This window comes from Myotis brandtii, unplaced genomic scaffold (genome assembly GCF_000412655.1).
Source record: "Myotis brandtii unplaced genomic scaffold, ASM41265v1 scaffold826, whole genome shotgun sequence".
NCBI lineage: Eukaryota > Metazoa > Chordata > Mammalia > Chiroptera > Vespertilionidae > Myotis > Myotis brandtii.
The window spans coordinates 1,944,361-1,971,872 of record NW_005371354.1 but is presented as its reverse complement, the minus strand read 5'-3'; the positions used below and the strand labels follow the sequence as shown (position 1 = coordinate 1,971,872).

General features: G+C 43.8%; 1 long non-coding RNA gene across 1 annotated transcript; it reads left to right on the top strand.

The window, feature by feature from the left end:
• The first annotated feature begins 1,128 nt into the window (after window positions 1–1,128).
• On the top strand, window positions 1,129–25,472 carry LOC106724442. Its single transcript, XR_001360242.1, has 3 exons — window positions 1,129–1,140; window positions 10,396–10,399; window positions 25,347–25,472. It is a non-coding gene; the product is annotated as an uncharacterized LOC106724442 (long non-coding RNA).
• Window positions 25,473–27,512: the final 2,040 nt, after the last annotated feature.

Sequence of the window (27,512 nt, the reverse complement as noted above, 5' to 3'; positions counted from 1 at the left end):
CTCCCTCCCTTCATTTGACAAGGAGAAACCAGGCTGGATCCAGGTCCTGAGCTGCCTGACTTCAAGGCCTGGAGTCTCTTAGTGACACCAGATTCCCGCAGGAAAGGAGTCTAGTCCACATTCCCTGGCTGAGGGCACATGGCAAAGCTTGGAGAGGCCTACAGTAATGCCTTCTGTGGTCCAGTTTGACCTTGAATGTGACTTTAAGACTTCCTTTCCCTTACCTCTTCTTCTCTTCAGCCTCAACAGATTCCATGATTGGTGAGTCTATCCTTTACCTTAAGTTAAATCTTGGTTTGCTGAGGGAAGGGTAGGAAGTAGAAGAGGAAGACGATAGGAGGAATAATACGTTAAGCTGATTCATATCTCAGTATGAATAAATTCGCCAGACTCAGATTCACTGGATTTGAGTACCTTTCCCTACCAGCTCCTATTTCAATGAGAACAGAACTGAAGTCGGAGACTGTGTAGGAAAAAGCAAAGGAATACCCCTTCCTCCTGATATTAGAAATGTCATAAAAATATTGTGTGCATTAGTTAGGTTTCTAAGTCAGCTCACTATTTTAATGTTTGCAGTGATGCTGTCGTTGTGATAAAATTAGTATTATTAGTGGTGTGCTGTGTCGTTCATTCTCAATTGAGGAGACCACTCATGAGAATCAAAATGCTTTGAAATGAAAACACCTCTAAATGTTTATTTTCAAAACGTATTGCTATTTTTTCTACTTAGGAGCCTATTTATTCTCACCTGAAATTCTCTAATGATCCCTACATACGTCTCCCTGTCTTTTGTCTTCACTCTACTCATTTACCTGTCTCTACCCTCTATATTTGTGTGCAACTGGTGTTGCCATATTAAAAAATCTGCCATTCCTCTCCTCTTACAATGCTCCAAAGGCTCCTTCTCAAACCTCAGGATAGATTTTTAAATTCCTTGGCATGACTCACAAGACTTTTCTTAATCTGAGTTAGACCTATTCTTTGACACTCCCACACTGAGCTTAGATTTCAATCACACAGAACTGGTGGAAATTCTCCAAATGCTATTGGTATTCTCATTCCTCTATAAACGCTTGCACCTGCTGTACATTTTGCCTGAAATATCCTTCCCATTTTTATCCAGCTGGCTAACTTCTTCTTGTCCTTGAAGACTTATCCCAAGGATCCCTTCTTTCTAGAAATCCTGCTTAACTCCTTCCTCCACTGTCCACTCCCATTGCTTCCCACACTATCCCATGCCGGCCATGATGATATTGTATGTCATACCATGTGCAAGATACCTGGTTATTTCTCTGTCTCCTTCACTAGCCCATGAGTATCTCAAGGGCAGGAAATATGTCTTTGTCATCATTTCATCCTCAGTGACTAGCACAATGGCTGACATTGTGGAGATGGAAGAAATACTCAATAAATGTTTGTCAGATAGCTGGCTAGCTGTATCCATTAATCATTGGTGGTTCAGCTCAATCATTTACCTTCTCTTTCTGACACTCTAACTTAGATAATATTCAAACCTTAAAATCTATCAGAAACCCTCTCAGCCAGATCTTCAGAAACTAGTAAACCATTTTTTGGGGTGTGTGTGTGTGTGTGTGGTGGAGGGGTGGAGGGGAGTCAGTTAGTTTTTATTATGCCTCTGTGAAGTATTAAGTGATTGAGCCTCCATGTTCAATCTCTTCCACCATTCAAATGCTTAGAAGCCAGAGGCAGTGAAGTTGGGAAACACAGCAGATGTCGGGGTCAAAGCAAAGGGAGTTTCTCCTGCCTTTGGTGGATTTGGAGTCCCCTGCTGATTCATAGTTATTGTTCCTTATCCACAGGGCACCTTATATGTTCAGAATGTTTAAGAATCATTGCCATTGGGTGAGGGCCATCCCAAATGGTCTTTATCTTTATCAGCTATTTGTGTCCTCGGCATCACGAAGATGGCTCTTTCCATGCAATAAGCGCTCCATACTGGGATCTGCTACCTGACTGACGTTAGCAGTACCTTCTCCTGCAGGAGAGCTGGAAAGACAAAGAAACCTGCCCTGTGTAGGTTGCCTTACTCCAAGATGGGGGGTGGTAAAACTTCAAGCTGTGCTGAGCTGAGCATTCCATGTAGAAACTCTTTGTTTATTTATTTACCCTGCTCACCCCCGTTTCCTCACAGCTGCAAATGACTTTGGATAACGAGTGTGGATGCTGAAAGGTGTTAGAGAAGTGTTAGGAACAGAAGGTTTAGAGTTCTGCTCAGCTGTTAATAACTTCTGAGTCCCTGCTTAGCTAGTGCTGACCTAGGGACGCAGCACAGGAGCCCTACCCCTTGGCCTCTTCCCAAAGGGCTCTGCTTTTGCGGAAGGTCATCAGAGCGCTGCCAGCCATGGGGTGGAATTGGGGGAGGGGGGCATGGCCTGTGTGATTCCGGGGAGAAATCACGTGCCTGATGTCATCTGGAGAAGGAAAAAGCTTTCTTCTTTCTAGGCTCCAGCAGATGTATTTGTCAGCCAACTAGGCTACCATCTTGGCAGTCCACATGGTCAAGCTGTGGAGGAAATTAATGAAGACTTTGTAATAATACACACACAAGTCTGATATGTAACCCATTGGTAATGGGTTGAGTGGTTATAGCAAGATAACTGAATTTAGTAGCTCCGTTCCCTCCCAGCCCCCCAGCCCTAGGAAAGAAAGGGGAGGGTGAGTCTTAGGAAGTTCTGTGGAGGGAGATGGGCTTTTCCCTAGAGAGGAAGGCATAGGCTTGCATTGTAGAGGTGGGAGCTATACATTCAGAGCTAGAGTTGGAGCTTTTCCAGAGAGAGGCAAGAGGACAGGCCCGTTCTTCAGCTCAACCCGAGTGTGAGACCTGTATTCTGCAAGGCAGGCTGCAGAAATGAACGTATTTAAGCCTACCTAACGCAGAATGCTCGAGAGACGGATGGCGGATGAGAGAAGGACAAGGGCCAGTGCTGGGCAGTGATGCCCACAGATGGCTGAAGCTATAGGAAAAATAGAGATTGCGACCACCATTAAATTCCATGGAGGGTAAAAGGGAGAATGCCACAAATTACCGAGACTCATAGCTGGGAGCTTATAGCAAATTAAGTCTGATTTTGAGAAATAAAGTACAGTGACATTTATTGGACTCTGGTAGCATATCAGCAACATGTTCTTGGGGAGGCCAGGAACCTTAGAGACACATGGGGATAAAAATAACCAAATTGCTGGTTAAGCTTCACGCTACATCAGCCATCGTACATAGTGCGGCTATAAATAACATCACTCCCGTCCTCGAAGAACTTGCATTTAGAGAAATTCTGATAGTCTGTGGTTTCCTAGGAGTTTAGAGGTGGTTGGTACTCGCTAGAGAAGGTCATTTGGGGACAAGCCCATTTTCAGGCCATTTTGTTGAAGCCACATCTAAGCTAGACTCCATTGGATATAAACATCTAGTCTTCCCATCCACATCCTTCTGCTGTAGCTGAAAGCAGGGGCTCTGGAGTAAGGGCGGACTTGGGTTTTGCTCTGTGACTGGTGCTTGCACGACCTTGGTGAAGTCCCACAGCTCTGTAATCTCTCGGTGTCGCCATCTGAGAACGCAGTTCTTAGTAGCACCTTCCTCATGGTGCTGTTTAGTATTAAAAATGGCATGGAATTTGCATCTTAGCAGAGGAGATGGGCTATCTACAAAGAAATAAATATTTATTCTGGTGCCAAGTGATAAAACGTGCTGTGCAATAAAAGCAGGGCAAGGGGACAGATAGTTGCCCGGGGGGTTGATGTTTATTTAGCTAGGGTGGCCAAGAAAGACGGTCTTTGAGCAGAGACTGGGTGGGTATGAGGGGAGGGAGTGAACCGATGTGCAGAAAGCACACACTCTCTTTCATGTCCAAACAAAATGCCCCATAACTGCTTGTTACTCGCTCATTCAGATATACAGAGACTGATTCGGGACAAAGTTTCTACAGTGGGGCCTTGACTTACGAGTGTCCCAACTAACGAGTTTTTTGAGATACCAGCTGTCTCTCCGCCGATTTTTTGCATTGAGTTGATAGAGTAATTTGAGTTAATGAGCTCCTTAACTAGCTTGTTCTCGGAACGAATTAAACTCGTAAGTCAAGGCCCCACTGTACTCACAAACACAGAGGTTGGTAGGCAGAGACGTTAACTCTGTTTCTTGTATCTGAGTCAAGGCTCCAGCAATGACAATGGGAATATGATGTTCTACCTTGGAAGAGGCCTTTACTATCCAGACACTACCCTTGAAAGATTGGTCAAGAAGATGTAAAGGATAAGATGTAAGAAAACAAAGGGATATATACAGGGCAGATATAGAACATACAGGGTGTGTGTGTGTGTGTGTGTGTGGAGAGAGAGAGAGAGAGAGAGAGAGAGAGAGAGAGAGAGAGAGAGAGAGAGAGAGAGAGAGAGAGAGAGAGAGAGAGAGATTAAAGAGAGAGAGAGGAGATGCTTTTCAAGTTGTGTTTTTTTTAAATACAGGATATATTTTGAATTAATGGGTTTCAGTGGATTCTCAGTGGGTCTCTGAGCCCCGAGTTTCTTGCAGTGCATTAGCTGGACTGTGTGAGGAATTGGGTCCCAGAAAGCCACGCTCGTTTGTTCTCAGTTCTATATGCTCCCCACCCTCCCACTGCTCTGATGTCAACTTCTGACATTTTCCATCGGGCAATTTATACACTGTCACCTGCCGGCCTTCCATAGTCCTCGTGTTTGTTTGATCTCATACAAACTCCCCTCTCCGGTCTGTTGATGAAATAATAAATCTGGGACCTTTGAAGATAGTGCACGGTAGGAGAGCACAAATGAAAATCTTCTCTTGATACTTAAGCATTCTGAGTGCTGAGTCCCCAGTGCTGATGGGGTCCACGTTGTGCACTTCCTTTCAGACACATCTAGACAAATCCGTCAAGCAGGAGTCCCTAAAAGCCTGTAATTTTCCAGGCAATATGGGACATATCCCACTGGTAATGGAAGAGTCTTGTAAAGCCACAGGATCCCGAGCTAAGCTATCTATTTATTTGATTTAAATTGTTTTAAGCACTTTACAGCTTGTGATGTCAATTCTCACATGATTTAACTTCAAGACTTGGACCTGACCTTCAAAAAACTTAAAGTCCCAAATAGCCGCTTATTTAGGACATTAATATTTGTAGAACGCTTTTTGGGTATCTCCCAAAAAAGTGAAAAACTTCAGAAACTTAATTAATGCTGACTAGAGTTGAGGGTCTTTAATCTGGAATCCACAGTCTCCTTCTGGTGTTTTGCAAGCCGTCTCCACATCTCTCCCATAACCCTCTGCTCTACCCCAATGCTGGGCATTGCAAACACAGCCCTGCTATCCATGCGCCACCCATTCTTGAGAATTAACTTCAAATCCCACTTCTTTTAGGCATACATCTTGGTGCTCTTTTAAAAATTGACTTTATATGTTAGAGCAGTTTTAAGTTCACAGAGCAATTGAGCAGAAAGTACAGAGATTGCCCATATCCTCCTGCTCCGCACACTCACAGTCCCGCACGCCCCCCCCTCCCCCCCGCCCATTGACATCCCCAGCAGAGTGGGACATCTGTTACCATTGATGAACCTACAAGGACACATTATCACCCAAATCCATAGTTTACACATTAGCACTCGCTCTGAGTATTGTTCATGTTGTTGGACAAACATATAATGACGTATGGACCATCATAGTATCATACACAGTAGTTTCACTGCCCTAAAAATCCTCTGTGCTGCACCTATTCATCCCCTACCCCCACCCTCTGAAACCACTGATCCTTTTACTGGCTCCAGAGTCTTGCCTTTTCCAGAATGTCCTATGGTTGGAATCGTACAGTATGTAGCCTTTTCAAATTGGCTTCTTTCACTTAGTAATACACATTTAAGGCTCCTCTATGTCTTTTGATGACTGGATGGGCTATTTCTTTTTAGTGCTGAACAACATTGGCTGGCTGTGCCGTACCTTCCTGCTCTTTTTAAAATTCTGATAGTTCTATAATGTCTAGACCTGCTCTGTCTGGTGCATGAGCCGTTAGTTACATAAATAGTGTGGCTATTTAAATGTTAAATAATTAAAATTAAGCAAAATTAAAAATTTAGATCTTCAGCCACTTCGGCTATATTTAAATTGCCCCGTAGCCATGTGTGGGGGGTGGGCACGGTGTTAGGCCAGATGTGGAACATCTGCATCATCACCGAAACTTCTGTTGGAGAGTGCTGCTCCACACTGCTGCTGCGGCCACCAGGCGTGCTAATGTGTTGAGGCTCCACTACAGTTGGATACCTCGCCACATTAAGATACATTCACTAATTTCATTCTATTACAACCCAGTGAGGGTGGTGCTATTATGAGTCCCATTTTACAAAGGGAAAAACGAAAGATCACAAGCATCACAAGTCACACAGTGGCAGGGCTGAGACTGGGGCCACGTGTCCCCGACCTCAGGACTCTGTGCTCCCCAGCTCCCCAGCCTGCCTCCCATTGGCTCTGGGTCATTGCCTTGGGACTTACTCTACTTCCAATCGTGAAATATCCTCAGTGAAGCGGGCCTGCACATCATCCATCCAGTATTCTCATTTTACAGATGAGAAAACTGAGGTCTCAAAATGTGAATGACCTGTCTCTGATCACACAGGTAAAGCTGTTGGCAGAACAGAGACTGTAAGTCCCACCCTCTCCCTGGCAGCCTGGCAGCCTGGCGAGCCTTGGCTGGCCCTGTGTTCTGGAATGCAGGGCTGTGGCATGCATTCTATCTGATGAAAGAGAAAGGGGTGTCGAGAGTAGAGGCCATGGTCAAGTTTTCTCTCCCAGGGACATTGAAAAGGTTGGTAAGACAGATTATCTGTAACCTTCCTTCCTGGACTAAGGTTTGGCTTCTTCTGAGAAGGACAAGTTGCAGATATGAGGTGGTGACAAAGAACCAGGTAGCCAGCTGTCAGGAGCAATACCTCATTCACCCAACAACATGCAACAGCTATTTATTGAGCAACCACTGTATGCCGAACACTGCAGCAGGACCTGGGGTCCAGATGCGAGAAAGGCTCAAATGAGATAGAATACAATTTGCAAATTCAAAGCTAGAAGCAGGAGACACAGCAGGAGCTGGGAGCAGCAGCCAAGCATGCGCAGGATGGGAGGGAGGAGCCAGAGCAAGGTCATGCTTTTTGCAGAGAAGAACCCTGTGGGTGATGAAGTGGCTCCCTCAGAGGATGCCTGGTAAATGCTAAAAGCAAGATCAATTTCTGACTTCTTTGTGTAGGAGGAGCCTCCTGACCTGGGTGGAGGTGCTCTTAGCTACAGAACCAGCTGTGGCTTGGTATTTACAGCTGGAATTTACATGCATCTCTATCTCCCCCCCAACTCCCTCAAACAACCCAGGCCCCCTTCCAATGCACATTTGAGCTCAGTCTCCCTGGGGAAAAGAAAGAAAGGGGAGGGTTGGAGGGATGGAGGGTGACGGAGGAAGCAGCTGGCTTCCGGTTGCAGGAGAGAGTCACTGGGTCCTGACTATTGAGAACTGGCCCCAGCCTGCCCGCACAGCCAAGGCAAGCTGGGAGCAGGGCATTGTCTGGAAGTCTTTACAAATTCTGCATGGACTTCCACTCCCCTAACAGCCTGGGAGCAGCCCAGAGGACCAGGCTGTGGCAGTCCTCAGCGCAGTGCCAGGCCATCTTGGCTGCTCGTCCTGGGCCGGGCCTCAACTCCACTGGTGCCCCTGCCACAGCTTCTGTGCGGGTGAGGCAGCCCGTGCCCTTCCTGCCAATGGACAGGTGACAGCTGTGGGCTCCTTATGCTCCCCTCCTGCCCTGTCCAATCCAGCCCTGAGCTCACGATCTCTCAGCCCTGCCTCTTGTATGCCTTCCCTCCCTCTGCCCACTCAGCTCACCCTCCCCCCCCATCCTATGCCAAGTCCTTATTTTAACTACCTGGTGCCTTCTCTGAGGACAAAGTCTCTAAAATATTGGCTGAAGCAAGAAGGGGGTGTTTATTGCCCTCTAATGTGTCTCCTTGCTCGCTGCCCTCGTCATTCGTCCATCTATTCTCAGACTCGGGGTGACTAGAGTGACCCTTTTAAACATCACTTATACCGTGTCACTCCTTAACTCAGAACTCCCTGATGACTGCCATTCATTCTGAGAGGAAGCCATGCTCCCTTTAAGGGACCGCAGAGCTGTACATGACCTGACCCCTGGCCCATCCCCCTCCCTCTTGTTCCCTCGGCTCCGGCCACACCGGCTTTCTCGCTGCCCCTCAGACACGCCAGTGTGCCCGGGCGAAGGGCTTCGCTCTTCTCTTTCCTCTCTCTCTCTTGCCCCAATAAACCATGATCGATGGTTTAAATGCCACTCTTGCGAAATTTCAGCCTTATTCCAAAGAGCTTGCTTCTTCCTCAGCAAGCCTACCAGACGGATAGAGACTTTGGGTTTTGTTTGACATTAAGGAAGGGTCAAGGGCCATCTGAAGGAGTTAGAAACTCAAAGACCCTTGACATGCTTTACCCTCACCTTCTCTCCCTTTCTTTGTTCCAGATCCTTCCTCAAGGTTAGGCTTCCCTCACCAGGGATGAATATAATCCCTCAGATTGTTCCTAGTTGCCTTTTGTCTTCTGGAGACAAGCTCCATGCTCTAATCTAACCTCAAGAGGTCATGGCTGAATAACCGCTGTTTTCTGTGTTCTCCATGCCTTCTGGTTCCTCACCACCCTCTCTCTCCAGGGCTTTGCTTCTCTATTTCTACACACTCTCTCAGATGCCACTGTGGTGGAGTGAGCATTGCCTGAGAGCCAGGACAGCCAGCTGTGTGAGCGTCAGCACATTACTTCTCTCCGAGTCTCAGTTTTCAAATTTGTAAAATAGGGATAGAATGTGCATTTCACGGTGATTATGCAGACCAGGCGAACAAGGTGTGAGGAGGCTGCTGATGGTGCCAGATGCATAGTGAGCACTCAGTCATCTCCACTTGCTCACCACCGCAGACACTGCCCCTCCTTCATCCCAGCTGACATGAGGTTGCCATCTAGTGGGCATGCAACTCGCAGGCAGCTGAGAGGGGCTAAGCAGGGCTGGAGCAGGGACCACATACCAGGATACTCCGGAGGAGGGAGCGTGGATGTCCGCTCTGGCTCTGAGGTGTGAGCATTTATCCTCTTGCTTGTGTGGTTCCCAGCTCAGTCCCCAGATGTGGGTCTCTCATGAATCTCTCATGGCTCCTTTCTAATGGCGAAGCAGAAACCCTACTCTGACCCCACTTGGATCTTGGTCACTCTTCCTACCAACTCCCATTTTACCCTGTAGGGGCCACAGGGCAGAAGAGCATCCCAGGCGGAGAAAGCATCGGGGCCTGGCCCCAGAGGTTAGAGAGTGCCTGCTGCAGTGAAGACCTGCAGGAAAGGCAAAGAACTTGCTGAGGGGTGAGGGTGTAGGGAATTAAGGGCTAAGAGGGGGGATGATCAGAGGGCTGTTGAAATATTGTAGAGAGGCTCAGAGAAAGGGGAGGCCAGGGAGATGAGGAGTGAAGAAAGGATTTGAATGGGGTCTGAAGGACGGGTAGAATGTGGATACTCAGAAGAGAAATGAGGGTGTTCTGCATGTGGGAAACAATCATGAGGGAAGACAGAAGCTTGCAAGCAGAGCCTGTGCTCTGGATTTGAAGTCATAGGATGTGGATTGAAGTTCCACATCTGGACCTCGGTCTCCACAATCACAGGGGAGGAGAGTGGCCTAGTTCCATAATTGTGGCCTTTCATGATAGTATTCCATTATAGATAGATATAGATATAAATATAGATATAGATATAGATATACGGTAGATAGATGTAGATATAGATGTAGATGTAGATGTAGACATAGACATTGACATGGACATAGACATAGATAAGAAGTATCTATCAGTGGGCACCTGGGTTGCTTCCACCTTTTGGCTGTTGTGAATAGAGCTGCTTTGAACATGAGCGTACAGATATCTCTTTGAGACCCTGTCATTAATTATTTCCTAGAATTGGAATTGATGGATGGTAACATGGTAATTTTATTTGTAATATTTTGAGGAACCTTCATACTGTTTTTCATAGTGGCTATACCACTTTATACTCCCACCAAGATTGCACAAAAGTTCCGATTTCCCACTTCCTCATCAACACTTGCTATTTCCTGATTTTCCTTTGTTTACAGTAGCTGTTCTAACAGGTGTGAGATGTGCCTCACTATGGCTTTGAATTGCATCTCCTTAATGACTAGTGATGTTGAGCATCTTTTCATGTGATTTTTGGCCATTTGTATATCTTCTTTGGAGAAATGTCTATTCAAGTCCTTTGCCCAATTTTAATAGGACTTGCTCGTGAACCAAGCATTTTTACTGTTTACTGAGATAAGTTAATAAATACAAAAGAACAGGGCAAGCTGGGTGAAGAGTTTATTAGCTCCAATTCCAAAATTCTAGCTGGTTGACTTCTCACCTACCTCACTGGCCTGATCAAGCCTCCTGCTCAGAGTGTCTGTTGACACTGGTGGTGAGAAGCTTCCACCCACCAGGAAATGGCTGGTGAGAACCGGGGCTTTAGGGCCCTACATTTCACCCACAATGAAGTTGAAGAGAAAATTATTTGTATTAAAAAAGAATCTCATTCTTTCCTTTTTCCTTTTTGCAGTCCAACATGAAGTAATATTACTATAGCAACACCCATAACAACTATTACCACCACCCTCTTCCCAACACTCCCCCTCCCCAGCCACCCTGGAACAAGTGTTCTCTGTGCACCATGTCTGGTCCCCCTGCCTAGAATCCATCAGGATTCAAATCCCATAGGTAAGAAATAGCCAGCCATCTGCCATTTGATTGGCCAAACATGCTAAGCATCTGAAAATGAGAAGAAAATGTGGGTGTTTCTTTCTTTATTTCTTCTTCTTTTAAATCCATACCAGAGAATAATGAAGCTGTGGCTAAGAATGCTAAGCAGCAGCTTCAGTCAGCAGGGTGGTTTATAGCGATTAACTTATTCCCTTGGAGTGTTCAGCAACCAACCAGAAGGCTCTCCCAAGCCAAGCAATTTTATAATTAAGTGATAATTGTTTTTTGGAGGTTTTTTTTTCTGGATAGCCTAGAGAAAGATAAACAGCTGCAGGAATCAATAAGCATCAAGGTCATGGGCTGAATTATTTACCCAGTCTCTGCTATTCGTCTTAAACTCATCTCCCTACCAGGAAAAAGTATGTCTATTTTCACAGAAGTTGTAAAAACATACCTGGTTTAGTTTCACAGTTGCTGTTACTGCGTTTGCCTTTTCGTGACTGAGCCACATTGCTGCCTCACTCACAGAGTCTAGAGAATGGGCACATGGAAGCGTCTAATGACAGGGCTCCTTCGTGCACTGAGGGGGTGGGTGAAGCCTGGCTGGGCACCAGGTGGTAGGAGGTACTGGGATTAGGGGGTAGCAGACTGTGTGTACCTCATCCCTGTCCACTTCCGTGATGACCACCATAGCTTCCTAACAGGTCTCCTAACCTTCTGCTTTGCAGTTTCCCACCCACTATGATTCTGCAATCTTCATTCTAAATGATCCTTTCTAAACCCACATGTCAGTGCCCTGTGACAAGAACTCTTCAGGGCCACCCTTGCTCTCTAAGGATCACCTAAATCTACATGCATTTCTTGGGAATTTTGTAGCAGCATGCCAGCTGGACACACCTAGCCTCAGATCCCGTTGCCCTCTGCCTTCGTGTCTAAACTCCTGCCATACTTCTTTGGGTTCCTCGAACATACAGCGCTTTCCCCCTCAGGCTCATCTCAGCTGTTGGTCCTGCTGGAATAATGTCTCTTTGTTTCTCAGGGCAAGCCCTACTCACCCCAGCTCCATCAGCCCATACGTTTTAGTTTAGGTCATTGCCACTGCTTGGGTCCTCCCAGAGTACCCTCCCCAACCTCACGAAGGCTGGAGTCATCTGAATAAAAGGACCAGGCTTATGTGAGCATGTATTATATCACTAATAATAGTTCCATGTCTAGACCGTAATAGGTAGTAAATATGTGTGCAGTTGATGAAGGAATCTCGTAAGTTACCTTGAACCACTGAGAAGAAAGAGGGCTCCAGGCAAATGCCGCTGAGTGGAATGTTGCTGTGGAATCCTAACTCTCCCTGTTGAAAACGCATGTTGCTTGCCTTTGATTGACCCTCACACTGACAGAAAATAGCTGTGATGTTTAAAGAGAGCACAATATATAAAAATTAATATAAAAATCTGACATATCGAGAGTTGGTTATCTGTTTAGAAGACTGCTAGTCTTCTATGAAAACCAGTCCATTTAATTGTATTTTACAATTTGTAGTTTACAAATTGAATTAATTTGTATATAACCTTCAAAGAATATAACTGTTCTATGAAACAGTTAGACATCTGTATCAAAACTATGCACTATTTTGGTGAGTCACTAGCTCTCTTAGACAAGTATACACATATTGGTTAACATGTACAGGAATAAAAAGAGCTTAAGGGGACAGTGTCTAGGTAGATACATTGACCTCTACCAATTCTGAATTGAGTTAGAAACACCTACATACAAAATAAAATCTACTTATTGTTATTCAATGTCCTTTTCAGGAACATTTCCAGTTTTTCCTCTTTGGTAGGTAGGCTGATATGTAACTTTGGGTTTGCTAAAACACCTCTATATGTCTATATGGTGCCAAATATTTGAATGGAAAGTTATTTGATATGATGTGAACAAAATCTCTGGATAAGGAACTTGGATTTTTCCTTTTCATTTGGAGTTTTTTTTTTAATATATATATTTTTTAATTGATTTTAGAGAGGAAGACTCTGGATAAGGAACTTGGATTTTTCCTTTTCATTTGGTGGTTTTTTTTAAATATTTTTTTTTTTATTGATTTCAGAGAGGAAGGGAGAGGGAGGGAGAAAGAGATAGAAACATCAATGATGAGAGAATTATTGATCTGCTGCCTCCTGCACGCCCCCTACTGGGGATCGAGCCCACAACTCGGGCATGTGCCCTTGGCTGGAATTAAACTGGGACCCTTCAGTCCTCAGGCCGATGCTCTATCCACTGAGCCAAACTGGCTAGGAATTCATTTGGAGTTTTGAGTGCTTGCAGACAAATGTAAAAGCACATGTTTTTCTGTTGGGAGGTCCTTTGGTCTCCTCCTGGGCCTTGGATGTTGACCCTGACACTAGGCCAGGGACCAGCTTCCAGCCCAGTGGTCTTACAGGACCCTGCACGGCTTTGAAAGAGCTTCTTGACCTCTCTTACGGGTGTAGATCCCAACGATGCATTCATTTTTCCCTTTTGTCTGTCCTCCACCCCCAGCAGCTATTAATGAACCCAAAATCAATCTGTCTGGTTGCTTGATAAGATTAGAGGACTTCCACTAGTCTCGAAACTGCTCATAGGAAGCCAGATGAAGCAATCAGTTTATTGTGAACTCTCTTTCTCTCCTCACTCTGCATCTCTGCTATTGATTAAGTAATAGCACCCTGGGGCTTGTTCCTGATAAAGCAGCTTTGGAGAAAGCAAAGGGATGGTCTCCACACAGTCCTGGCTGTTATTCTCTCTCCAGGAACCAGACCAGGGACAGCTTAACTTAAGTAAGGCAACATGTTAGTGCTCAGCAGCCTCTCCTGAGAATCCTGGTTTGAATCTGAGATTGTGTTTATCTTGAGAAGAGATTTCCCACTGGTTAGACAGGCCCTAGCCTATAGGGGCCGGAAAGCTCAACAGATATTCCACTGGCTGGAAACAACTCTATAGCAGGAACTTGAACCAGGTTCTCTGAGTGTTCCAAAATGCGATTCTGTTATTATTCTAATCCTAGCATACAGGGGCTAGGAGGGTAGCAGTGTCTCCATAATGACCACTGAAATAAAAAAGCCTGAGATCAAAAGAAAGTGCTGGTACGCTGGCCAGTGAGGCTCAATTGGTTGGAGCTCCATCCCATACGCCTGAAAGGTGTTGGTTTTGATTCTGGTCAGGGCCCATACCCAAGTTGCAGGTTTGATCCCTGGTCGGGGCACGTTTGGAAGGCAACCGATCGATGTTTCTCTCTTACATTGATGTTTCTCTCTCACCTCTGTCTCTCTCTCTCCCACCCTCCTCCTCTCCCTTCCTCTCTTTCCAAAATCAATTTTAAACAAAAGGAAAGTTCTGGAGGTAGGAGCAGCTGGCCCTGGGAGACAAGAAAGCCTGCAGCCTAAAAACAGCTGAGTTTAGGCCCAAGCAAATGATTAGGTGATTAGAAAATACTATGTGGTATGGAGAGCAGGCAAACTTCTCCTTTCATGAATTAAACAGCCAACAGAGTTAGAAGAATGATGGGCTCATCTCATTTCACACAAATTGACACTTGAATTTATATATGTGTACATAATGTGTATATATATATAAAATACATATGTATGTGTATATATATCACATATATATGCTGCAATACTTTATTTAATACTCATCTCTAGAGGGTTTTCACTTTCTTAAAGACTATCAACTGCTGGATTTTTAGAAAATATTTTGATTCTATCAAGGATAAAGTTAGCAAGCACTAACGTAGGGAGGCAAGAGTTGGGTTTTCTTTTCAGAGTCCCTGTCCCCAGTTAAAAAGTGATAGCTTTTATTTTTTCTTATTGTTTTCTTTACATACGGACAACACAGTGATTGCACGAGAACTTTGATTGACTAGGCAAAGTTACCAGTTCTGATGGGCAAAGAAAATTTAAGAGGTACTCTATTAGTCAGGATTTATTCTGAGCTGCTATTACAAAGAGACCCACTCTTGTTTAAGCAGTTCTTAAACAAGAATAAAAATCTTAGACTCTTTATCAAAACTGCTTCTCGGTCAGTAGAAATTTGGATAGAAGCATGGGGGCTCACACGCTATTTCTCTTAAGGCACAATCAGGGAGTGGCAGACCTTAGTCATGTGGCCACACAGCCGAGGGAGGCTGGGAAACCCATCTTCAGCTGGGCAGCATGCTCGCAGGGGAAAGGCAGGAGTTCTGTTATTCAAGGAGGAAGGGTCGAGCTGGATTGATGGACAATTTGCAGGCCTTTCCACAGGTGCACACATAGAAGGAATGCAAGACAACGTGGAACTCAAGATAATGACCTACTGAGATAGTGCGTGAAATGAAAAAGAGGAGAAAAAGTAACTTGAGGAAGGTAAAAGGGTAGTCATCTAGGACTTGGATAAAGAGGGCCAAAGACAGATGTGTATATGGAAAGGTGGAATTAGAACAGGAAAGAAGTATGTATAGTCTACTTTCTAGTTTTCTAAAATTTAAGTTAAAACTAGCTTAGCGAGGGCTTACCTCTAATCATTTGGGATGCTTGATCCCGTTCTAATCATTTGGCAGTCCCACAAGGCAGTTCACTTTAATTGGGCTGTATTTGAAAATCTGCAATTCTTCAGCCCTTTATTTTGAGATACCCTTCTTCATTCCTGGTGATATCACTTGTTCTGAAGTGTTTGTTATCTGAGGTTAATATCATCTCTCAAGCTTTCTTATTGTTAATGTTTGCATCACATACATTTTGAAGATCATATTAGTACCTTTATATTTAGAGGAGGTTTCTTGTGGTCAGCAAATGTTGATCTTGCTTTTGTATTCAGTCTGGGAATTTCTGTCATTTACATGGTACATTTAAACCATTTACATTTAATGTATTTATTGATAGAGTTGAATTTAAGTCTACCAGTTTGCTACTTGTTTCCTATTTGTATCATGAGCTCTTTGTTCTTATTTTATCATTTGCCTTTTGGACTAGCTAATGATTTTCTATTATTCTATTTTATATCCAATATTGGCTTATTAGCTATCTCTTATTTTATTTTTTGGTGGTTGTTCTAGGGTTTCTAATATGCGCTTTACTTATCATAGACTGCCTTGAAACAATATTATGTCATTTCTTGTATGATGTAAGATTCTTACAATAGAATACTTCCATTATTCTACCTATCCTTTGTACAATTCTAATAATACATTTTATTTCTACATATATTATAAGATCACAGAATACATTGCTTTTTACTTTAAACATTCATTTAGTTTTAAAGAAATTAAAACATGAGGAAAAACACTGATATTTTAAAATGCTCTTTATTTCTTTGTGTAGATCCGGGTTTTCATCTGTCATCATTTTCTTCTACCTAAATAATCTCTTTCAATATTTCTTGTGGGGCTGATTTACTGATGATGAATTCTTTCAGGTTTTTACATTTTTGTCTGAAAAAGGTTTTATTTTATCCTTATTTTAAAGGCTATTTTTAACTTAAAATAGAACACTAAGTTACAGGTGTGTTTTTTTCTCTTCCCTTCAGTTTTTAAAAGGTGTCATTGTATTGATTTAAGGCTTGCATAGTGTTCCTCTCTCATTCTTATCTTTTTCTATACATAATGTGACTTTTTTTCCTCCAGGAGTTTTCGATATTTTGTCTTCATCACTGGTTTTAAGCAATGAATTATGATGTGGGTCTTTGGGGTGGGGGGGCGTGTTTACCCTGTGTAGAATTCATTAGCCTTATTTCATATGAATTTATAATTTTCATAAAATTTGGAAGAAACTGGAGCCATTATACAGGTGTCCCAAAAAGTTGTATATACACTTTGAATACCATTATTAATTCCAATGGGTTAAGTCTGAAAATAAAGAAACAATTAAGCTATCTGCTGCTAAATTGTGTATACGTTCTTTGGGGGAAACACTGTGTTTTTCAAATGTTATTATACCTCATTCTCCTTTCCCTCTCTTTAGGTTCCCCTATCACATGTATGTTAGACTACATGATATTTTCCCCCAGTCATTGAGACTCTCTTCATTTAATTTTCAGTGTTTTTTTCTCTATTGGTTTCATTTTCGCTAGGTTCCATTATTGTCTTCCCATGTACTGATTTGTTTTTTCTTCTGCAGTGTCTAATCTGTTGTTAATTTCATCCAGTGAAAAATTCACTTTAAATATTATATTTTTTATTTCTAGGACAATGATTGGCAAACTGCTCTGTAAACAGCAGATAATAAATACTTCAGGCTTTGAAGGTTATACCATTTTCTATTGCCTGGTATCCAATTATATTTTTTATTTCTAGGACAATGATTGGCAAACTGCTTCCGTAAACAGCAGATAATAAATACTTCAGACTTTAAAGGTTATACCGTCTTTTCTATTGCCTGGTATCCAATCGAGACTAAGGGGATACATATGCAGATTTCTAAGGTTCACTTTCTATATAGCTTCCCGCTTCCTGAAACTCCATCCTACAACTTCCAGTTGCCACAGGTTCCTTGAACTCCAGTCTTCCTCTCCTTAATTTATAAAGGCTGCTGCACTCTGATGGGGGTGGGGGGGGGGCCTCTTCCTGAATGCATGGCTCAGACATTGCCTCCCTACAAGGCACATTTCAGAAATTTTACAGATGGGCACTGTATTGACAAAAGATTCATCAACAATTTTGTTAAAAGGTCAAGGCCGGTGTTGTTAAGCCGAGAAGCCAACATAACAGCAAAGTGTACAACCTAGAGGCATGGTTTCTCAATTGTTCTTGGGGATTATTGAGGGACCTATGTAATTAGTAGCTAATCTTACCCAGATTAGAAAAATGATTGTTACTATTCTTACGGGAATATCTTGCACTACCTAAAAATTGGGTAACCTTGGGTTTTGAAGACATAAGTATTTGAGAGTTGAATAAGGCTTTATTTGAATGTAATTCTAAAGGGGTTATCTTGGCTGGCACATAATATATACGCCTATGCTTTCCCATTCAACCAAATGAGGAGGCTGTCTTCATCTCAAAAGATGCTGCTTTTCGAGACCACATTGACAACCATTAGCCAAGGTCAGAGGAAGGTTTATGTGTGGCCGGAGCCCCAGAAAAACAGCCCTGCTTAGTAGCAGGAATTGCAGGAACCCCACCTTTCCTAGAAAGTAGGAGTCTATCAAGAATCTGTAGAGTTCAAGTTCACTTGTTCAATTTTAAAGAGTGCCTTTATCTAGTGGTGCTTTCCAAGAAAGCTTGTTTTTTTTTACTTATATATTTTTTTCTTATCTTGGAAAAAAATATGTGCTCCTGTTTTGAGTTCATCTGAGCTCAAATTCTAGAAGAAAATAGTCTTGTGCTGGCTTTTCCTTGTCATTAGAATGCAGAATTTGACAGTGTGTAGGAGGTGGGCTTTCCGTCCTGGTGGTAGGACTGGCGCTGAAATAGCTTTGCATTCATCCAAGAAATAGATTGAATGAACCAGTGAAGTGAAACTGCCTTCTTGCCTTCATGGAGCTCATCTAATCTAGTGATAAAGATATTTAAGAGGAATCACACACATAATTATAAGAGTACAGTTGGGATAGTTTCGGGGGGAAGGGTGTTGAAAAAGCCTAAAGCGGTCAGACCTAGTGTTGGGGATTTACCTCGGTTTGCAGGTGAAGGCTGAGAAGTAAAAGAGGAGAAGTTAGGAGAAAAGGGACAAGTAGATGCGGATGCGGAGATGCAGAAGTGAAAAGGACCTTGACAAGTCTAAGGAAGGAGAAAAAGCAAATGTGAAGGGGCCACAGTGACAGAGAAGGAGATTTTATGGCGATGAGGTACTGCTTAAGGAGCTCAATCATGCTGGTCCATAGAAGGCATTCTAGACCTTACCTTTATTCTAAGATCAATGGAAAACCATCACATGCTTTTCATGACATGATCAGATTTACCTTTGTGAAAGAGGTAAAAATGGATGCAGAAAGATGTTGCAGAAGGGTGAACGTGATTTTAATAATTTACAGATGGTTTCCGCCATTCTTTAGTTCTTTTGCATTCTCCAACCAAATTAAACACTCTTTTGTAACACTTAGGGAACAGAAGTCCATTTATGAGGTACGTGGACAAAGAGGAAAAGAGAGAAATGGCACAAATTACCTGCCTCCCCCCCCATTCCCCCTACTGCATTATGCCAAATGTCTGCCAGACTCTTCCTTGGGAGGGAGGTGAGTTATGGTGCTCACAGGTTCATGATTCCTCTCCTCTGAGCATGCCCCACCTTTCTCATCCCGGAGAGCACCTGGGGAAGGATTGTGGATATCAGGGTAAAATTTTACCCTGATAAAAAATTTTAATGAATTGGGTATCCTACCAACCTCAGCAGTCCTGGTCTGTGGCCAGAGTTTTATAATTCCTCCCCCACTTCTGCTTTTTTCGAACAAAACTGGTTTTTCATGCATCTGCATTCTGGGAAACAGAGGGGTTTTTGTCTCTGGACTTACTTTCCTTTCCAGGAAAGGGGGTGGGGGACACCAGGGCCTGGCTCTCATTGGCTCAATACTTCTCTCTGACTTAGGGAGACAGGTTTCATCATTTAAAACAATCAAAAGACGAAAACAAGCACCAACCAAACAAACACCACCACCACCGAAACCTCATCCCCCTAACAGCAACACTTACTAGTAGCCAGTCATAAATTCATTTTGATTCCCATTGTTTAGAATCAAGCATATTGAATAACTGTATGTCAACACTGACATGGCCTTTCGTGCACGCGCGCGCGCGCGCGCGCGTGTGTGTGTGTGTGTGTGTGTGTGTGTGTGTGTGGTGTGTTGTGTTTGCTAATTTTTTCACTTATTTGTTTCAGTGGTGGGGAAAGAAGAAAATCAGGAGAGGAAAATTCCTGTGTAGAGGCTTCATGACTTTTCTTCTCATTATCCAGGGCTAGGTAACCACAAAAAACACTGTTTTAGAGCACTTAGGGTAACAGATATTTTAAAAATACCCTCTTTGGAGACCTTCTCTGTGATAAGATCATTTGAGTCTAAAATTATCCTGCTGTATTCAGGCTCAGTTTCCATTTCTCTTCTCAGAAGATCGCCAGAAGAGTTTCAAGTAATGCTACTTAGGTGTGGTCTGTGGACAGGCGCCAAGCCCTGAGGCATTTGTCACTGGTCTGCTATGAGACACAAGCAGAAACGGAAAGTAATCCTTCAGAAATTTTCATAAAATTGTCTGTTCTGTGGAATCTAATCATAAAGAATTTGGGCTGGTATTTTATATATCTTTTTTAAAAAATTTTCCTGGTAATTTATTTCTGTCATATTGTATAAAAGCAATTAATCAACAGCATATTGGGGGAAAAACAACGACAACCTGGTCCTCCCTGTACTATCCCAATTATTTTTTTGCACCTTTTGGATCTATAATGGATCTATAATTATTACCAAAAAAAAAGTAAAAGAAAAAAAGGAACATGCAAAAAAAAAATAGCTGGTCTTTCACTACAGAGAGAGAGAAGCACCTAGTCCTACAGCACTAGCTTTGGACTGAATCAGCTATACATGGAAAGAGTAACTTAAAACCCTAAGTTCATGGTCAGTAGATGTGGGGAGACCCATCAGGATGTAATCTACTGCTATTTTTTTAAAATATATTTTTATTGATTTCAGAGAGGAAGGGCGATGGAGAGAGAGAGATAGAAACATCAACGATGAGAGAATCATTGATTGGCTGCCTTCTGCATGCCCCCTACTGGGGATTGAGCCCACAACCCAGGCATGTGCCCTTGACTGGAATCGAACCTGGGACCCTTCAGTCCACAGGCTGATGCTCTATCCACTGAGTCAAACCAGCTAGGGCTCTACTGCTACTTTTTAAAAAAATCCATTACCTATTACTACAATAACGCTGTGTTAGTCCGCCAAACAGACACACACAGGTAAAGCCCAGTGGCATAAAGTGATGAACATTAATTCAGCTCAGTGGCAGCTTTTCTGGTCTGTTCTCACTCCTGTGTTGTAGTCAGCTGGTGGCTGAGCTGGGGAGTAGCTGGTCCAGGATGGCCTTGGATGGGATGTCCCGGCTCTGGTCCAAGAGGTCTCTCAGTCTTCAGCAGACTAGCTTGTCCTTGTTCTCCTGACAGATACAGGATGCTAGAGAGCACACAGGAGGGGGCTGCAGGGCCCTCCAAGCCCAGGCTCAGCGCTGTGCTTACTGCCTTCTGTGGGCAAGTTAGGAGGCTGACAGATTTCAGGGGGCGGAAATGAGCTCCACTTCATAGGCTACTGGATAAAGAAAAGGAAAGGATTGGGGCCATTTTGCAATCAACTCAGCGGGTCTTCGTCACTGCAGCAGCTTCCACATTTTCCAGGATATCACAGTGATCTCAGATTTCAGAAGCTGGCGCCTGACTCCCCGGCCCTACGGGCTATTGATGAACTCATTCCCCTCTCCCTCCAGCGACCAAAATAAACACAATTAATTGATTATTGTAGTCTGCTGATGAACTTGGAAGTGACTTTAGAATCTTTCGGAATTGGATTTACGAATTGAAATCTATCACTCAACACTGCGCTTCTGAGCAGTCAGAAGTAGCTCAGGAGCCACCACAGACCCGCAGGGGCAGCATGTGAGCACTGCCTGGTTAGTGATAGGTGACTCCACCCCTAGAGTTTAACCTTGACCCTATGGGTCCCACTATGAGTCACTGTAGCCAATTACAAGACCCGTGATCATCTATCTACACAACTGAGAGGCAGAAGAGCTAGGCCTTGGTCAAGGAAGGCATGTTTTTCCTCACAAGGATGGCATGTTAGGCTTAAGGGGGGGGGCGGGGGGAGCTCCTTGGAGCTTCTCTGGGTTAAGATACAGTGTCATTGTGTTAGTTTTGAAATTATCAAGGATAGTAAATGTGGTTACAATATTAGAAATTCTCAGGGATGGCACAAACCAAACCTGATCACATTAGATAACATCTTGGGTCTGAATTTAGCACATGGATGAAGTCATTCTTTGGTTGTTCTCCTATAATCCTGAGCATTGGAGAAGGTGAAGGGGACTGGGAGCTGCAAGGGAGGAGGGGAGTCCCTACTGCAGGAGTGACATCCTTCCCTGACATGCCTGAGCCTAGCCAGCCCAGGTGAGCCACGGAGAGTGGCTGGAAGCAGGGGGCAGGATTCTCCACAAGGTAAAAGGTCTCGCTCTCAGCTTGGCATTAGCTAATTCTGTGTCCATTACGGTAACACGGCTTCCATAGACCCATTACGGATCCCTGGGGGTTTCAGAGAGGCAGATACAATTCATCAGCTTTTCTTCAGAGGTATCTTTGGGCTCAAACACACGCTGTGCTGCAAACGTCACATAATCATAGTGATTATAGCCCCATTTTACAGGGAGCTGAGAATGGTGAAGTTAATTTGCCTGTGGTTCCAGGGGAATCAGTTATAGAGTCAACATTCAACTCAGACACATGATGCTAAAGCCTACATTCTTTTTTTTCTTTTATTTATTTTTTAAGATATGCAAAATAAATATATTACCAGATTGTAGATACAAAATAATTAGCCTTTTACATGCAATAAACATTACTATTTCAAGAAAAAAATATTTTAAATATAATATTACTAAAACTGTACTAACATAGTATAATAACACAAAAGTTGAAAGGAAATATTAAGAATCTTCAAATAACAGGATTACTTCTATTATATTCTAAGATATTTTTTTCCTCTGGCTCTATTTTTGTTCATCAATTTATGTTCATTATATTCAACAAATGAGTGACATCATGTGATATTTATCTTTCTCCGACTGGCTTATTTCGCTTAGCATAATGCTCTCCAGGTCCGTCCAGGCTAAAGCCTACATTCTTGACCACTATTCTCTATGACATCTCAAGGACAGGAAAGCTTTGAAAAAGGTAGGGTTTGGTCTGATTTGCTTCAGGGATAAGCTTCAAGGAGGGAATGCCCACTCCAGATTACAGAGAAGAGGAAGCAGCCAGAGCTGGATTACAGGCACCACATGGATCTGAGCCACTTCCCTGTGGAGTTCCTCAAAGACACAGCGCACCCCCAGTGGCCTTCCCAGGATGCATCGGTTGGTCAAGTAGGACTCAGCTCACCGAAAGGCAGGCCCAGTAGCAGGCGAACTGGGGAGGGTATCAAGCTTCAGGGCTCAGGTGCACGACAAACCTTCAGGGGTGGGATCTGGACATGTACAGATTACTTGGAGCTTCACAGAGGTGAAGAGTTGCCCATTGCTGCCAGGCCAGTGTGGCTAGTCGTTGAGGGTCAACCTAGAAACCAGGAGGTCACAGTTTGGTTTCAGGTCAGGGCACATGCCTGGGTTTTGGCTCAATCCCCAGTAGAGGGTGTGCAGGAGGCAGCTGATCAATAATTCTTTCTCATCATTGATGTTTCTATCCCTCTATCCCTCTCCCTTCCTCTCTCTGAAATCAATGAAAACATGTATATTTTTTTAAAAAGTGTTGCCCATTGCAGAGTCTAGTAAGTGGGAGCTGGTGTACAGAAGAGCAGGAAGGGGAGGGGAAAATGTTGAGGAGATGTAAACTGGTAACACATGTCCACCTGCTGTCAGTCTGGAGTGACCAGACAGGTGAGCAGGCCCTGCCATGGAACAGGGCACAGTAGCAGGGCCAGGTGTTGGGGAACAGGTAAGGCCAGTAATGAGAAGGCAGGCGCATCAGCACTGCAGGGAGTAAAGCAAAAAGAGAGGCTGATTGTAAGATGCATCTATTCCTCAGCCCCTCACACCCTCAGTTACCAGACCCACGACAGACCCTCGAGGGGACAGCCTGAGAACAGGTCATTTGAGGATGCCACCGGAGGTCCCTTTAGTGGCCCCCAGGGGAAGACTGCATTGATCCTCCTCGCCCAGGACTGAACCCACAGACTTAGAGTTATAACGTGTCCCTTGCAGGGAGACAGGAAATCCAGACGGTTTTCACAGTTGGCAAAGGGGAGAGATTTTATCCGCCTTGAATGTCTTTCCCTCCTGTGCCCGATCATCTGTGAGGCCCTGCTTTCGTACACGTCCAAGATTTCAGAAACAGAGCCTGCTGGGCTCTATTTAAGTTGTTATTTTTTACGTTGTAGCATTTTGAATCAGTAAATTGTCACAGTCCCTTACTGGGTTGGTCCAGAGGAACATGAAATTGGCAGGAATTACAGAGGAGATTCGAGTTGGCCACGTCAGAACTTCCTAGTCTGAAGGGCACTGGCAGGAGAGAATGAAGTTATTTCCGTTGCTCTCATACTAGCTCTATTTCTCTGCCCTTTTCCTTCCTCTTTGGAACATTTCTATTCCTCTTTCCTTCTGTATTTCATGCATTTATTTTATTTTTTTAATCCTCACCCAAGGATATGCATATGCTTATTGATTTGAGAGACAGAGAGAAACATCCATGTGAGAGAAACTATCAATTGGTTGTGCCCTGACCTGGGACAGAACCCACAACCTAAGTGTCCTGACCAGGAATCGAACCCCCAGCCTTTCAGTGTACAGCAAGCATGTCAAACTCAAAGACTAACACGGGCCAAATAAACAAGGTTTAAGTTTCTGTGGGCCGCAAAAAAAAACAAAAGCTTCAATTTTCATAGAAACGTAGGTTTATTTCAATAGAGACATGCTGAATTCAAAGGGCTGAAATAAATGAGTCATCGTTAACACAAAATAATAGAACATTTTAATAAAAAGTAATATTTTTTCTTGAATATTAACTTACCAGACACTGAATAACTGCACAAATTAATAAGCATAACGCAAATAAACCTATTTTTCTTGTTCTCCAAAAGCGAAATATTTCCTGCAGTGCACACCAAACAAGTCAGTCCAAGACTAATGATGTGGCCATCGGCTGCTAAAATATTCGCTGCTAGTATTAGTGGGGAGACATGATGCACCTCCTCGGAAGGTGTGGAAGGGAAATGAATGCAACACAATTACAATCATCAGTCATTAGCAAAGGTTGTAGCTCATTATTAATAACTAGAGGCCCAGTGCACGACATTTGTGCATGGGGGGTGGTCCCTCAGTCAGGCCTGCACCCTCTCGCAATCCGGGACCTTTTGGGGGATGTCCAACTGCTGCTTTAGGCCCAATCCTGTGGACATTCCTCTCCCAATCTGGGACTGCTCGCTCCTAACTGCTCGCCTGCCTGCCTGATTTTGCCCCTAAAACTCAAGCTGCATCTTTTTTTATTTTTAATATTTATACTTCTTTATTTTTTATTTTAAAACCCAAGCTTCTTGAGAACATGAGGCGATTAACATCATTCCATATTCCTTTCAGAGATCTAAGCGTGGTAAACACAGCAAATACTCAGTACTTACGGCTCTATACAAACACTTTCCACCCAGGCAGCCTCCAACACTGGAACTGTGACCCTAAAAGTCGAGGCAGATTTCAGGCATCAGGCCTATTAGCAGGATTTCTACCCCAATTAAACCAATTACACTCTAATTCTGAGCGCTCAACAGTCGGGACTAACTGCCCTTCACTGTCTCCTAAGTTTCTTATTCCTCACTGTTCACTATCCCCAAAGTTTCTTATTCGTCACTATCCCATTTTCCTCTGCTTCAAACCAAGGTAACAAATTAAACCTTTAATTCTGATCTTCCTCGCCGCAAGGGAACAGCAAACCTCAATCGAAATAATTTCCCGCCAAAAGTCACGTCCAAATGCTGCGAGACTGAGGACGATAGGGCTGACTATGCACATGTGCAATCACAGGCCCACGTTCTAGCGGTAGGCGCCCAGGCTCCTCCATGATCCCACAATCCTCTGGTCGCACACTTCCGGTTTCTCTAGCTCCTCCTTAAGTGGTGTTTCCTTCAGTCCTGATGCAACCTCCAGGGCCTCTAGCTGGAGAGGGTTTTTCTGTTTGGCGTTGATAGCTGTTCACTATTTGGAATCAGTGAAGTTTCGGGAGCACAGCCGCTGCCATGAACATGTCGGTCCCAAGCGGACTCATGAGACAACCGCCCGTTCAGTCCCCGGCTGGTGCCGTCCTGGTTCGCAATGAGAAAGGTACTTCCTCTTCCTTCCCCAGCACACTCCACACCTACTCCGGGCGACCACCCCAACCTTCCCCCCTGTTTCTTCGACTTTCCCCCATCAAACTGGTACTCTATAGTGTTGCCTAGGGGCGCCCCTAACTGCTCCCTGGGGGTGGGGCCAGCCTGGGCCAGGGGCCTGGTGTTCTGGTCTCTGGTTGTTCTGGTTGTTATGGTCACTGGCTTTTTATATATATGTAGAAGATTATGTATAACAGGATATTGTAAAAATTAAGTTATGAACTTTTTACTAAAACGTTTCTTACAGCCGAAACCGGTTTGGCTCGGTGGATAGAGCGTCGGCCTGTGGACTGAGGGGTCCCGGGTTCGATTCCGGTCAAGGGCATGTACCTGGGTTGCGGGCACATCCCCAGTGGTGGGTGTGCAGGAGGCAGCTGATCGATGTTTCTCTCTCATCAATGTTTCTGACTCTCTATCTCTCTCCCTTCCTCTCTGTAAAGAATCAATAAAATATATTTTAAAAAAAACCAAAACAAACAAACAAACAAAAAAATCATTTCTTACATACCATTATATTGGCTTGGCCACAAGAATAGTTGTTGTGGGCCGCATGTGGCTTGTGGGCCGCAAGTTTGACATGCTTGGTGTGCAGGCTGACACTCCAACCAACTGAACCACACGGGTCAGGGCTCACTCACTGATTTTATTAGAGCTAAAAGAGAGCTTCATTGCTTTGAACTTGGTCGTGACTGGAGGAACAGAAAGGGAGGTGCTATCATCCTGTGCAGGGGGAGAGCACAGGGACAACAGCCTTGTATTAAATTTGTGTTCTCTTTTTTGTTGAGTGTGACTATAGTTCTGTACATTTTATTTCATCCTTTAAACATGTATGTTCCTGTGTTATGATTAAGTGTAGTAAAATGAAATATATGAAAAGTTAAAAAAAAACACCACACACAACACCGCACTTCTGTGGAGTGTTTGTACTTTACTGTTTTTTACTCTTACCAGCCCTTATTTCATTGTGCTCTTTTTGTCTATTGGCCGCCTTTCTTTATTTCCCCCTTTTGTTCCCCGGGGCCAGTCCTTTAATCCCAGTTCCATGTTCCATTAGGATTTGCTGATGCAGAACACCTGCCAGGCAATAGGGGTCCATTCTGGCTAGAGAATCAGCTCTCTCCTCTTTCTCTCTCCTTCCCTCTCTACCCCCTCCCTCCTCTCTTCTCCCTTCCACTCTCCTTCCTCATCTCTTTCATTGCCTTCCTGTCATCCCTTCTCTTTTCTCTTTTTCATCCATCTCATCCCTTCTCATTTCCCTATCTCATGTGATCCTTCCCATAATAATAGTTTTATCAGGAAAATGGCAGCAACTGATGGAGTCAGTATACTGTCACAAGACCAGGGAAATTCAACACCAGTGGTGACTGGATATCCCTCGAGCCCATGTGCCCATCCAGTTAGGTAGGAAGAGGAGTCCAGGAGACAATAAGGACATTTCGGGATCATCATCTCAAACTTGCAGGCAGATAATCTTAATAAAGCAAGTAGCAGTGCAAGTAAAATTTACCCACAAGGTGAGTTTGAACCTTCCACATTCAATTTTAAATCCGTCAGAGGACAGACACCGTAGAGTGCTGTTTGAGAGATACCTCACTGTGTGGTTTAATCAAGTCATGAAAGGCTTTCAGAGGGGGCTTACGGGCTCCACTGGACAAATAATTGTTTGTCTAAGTCTGTG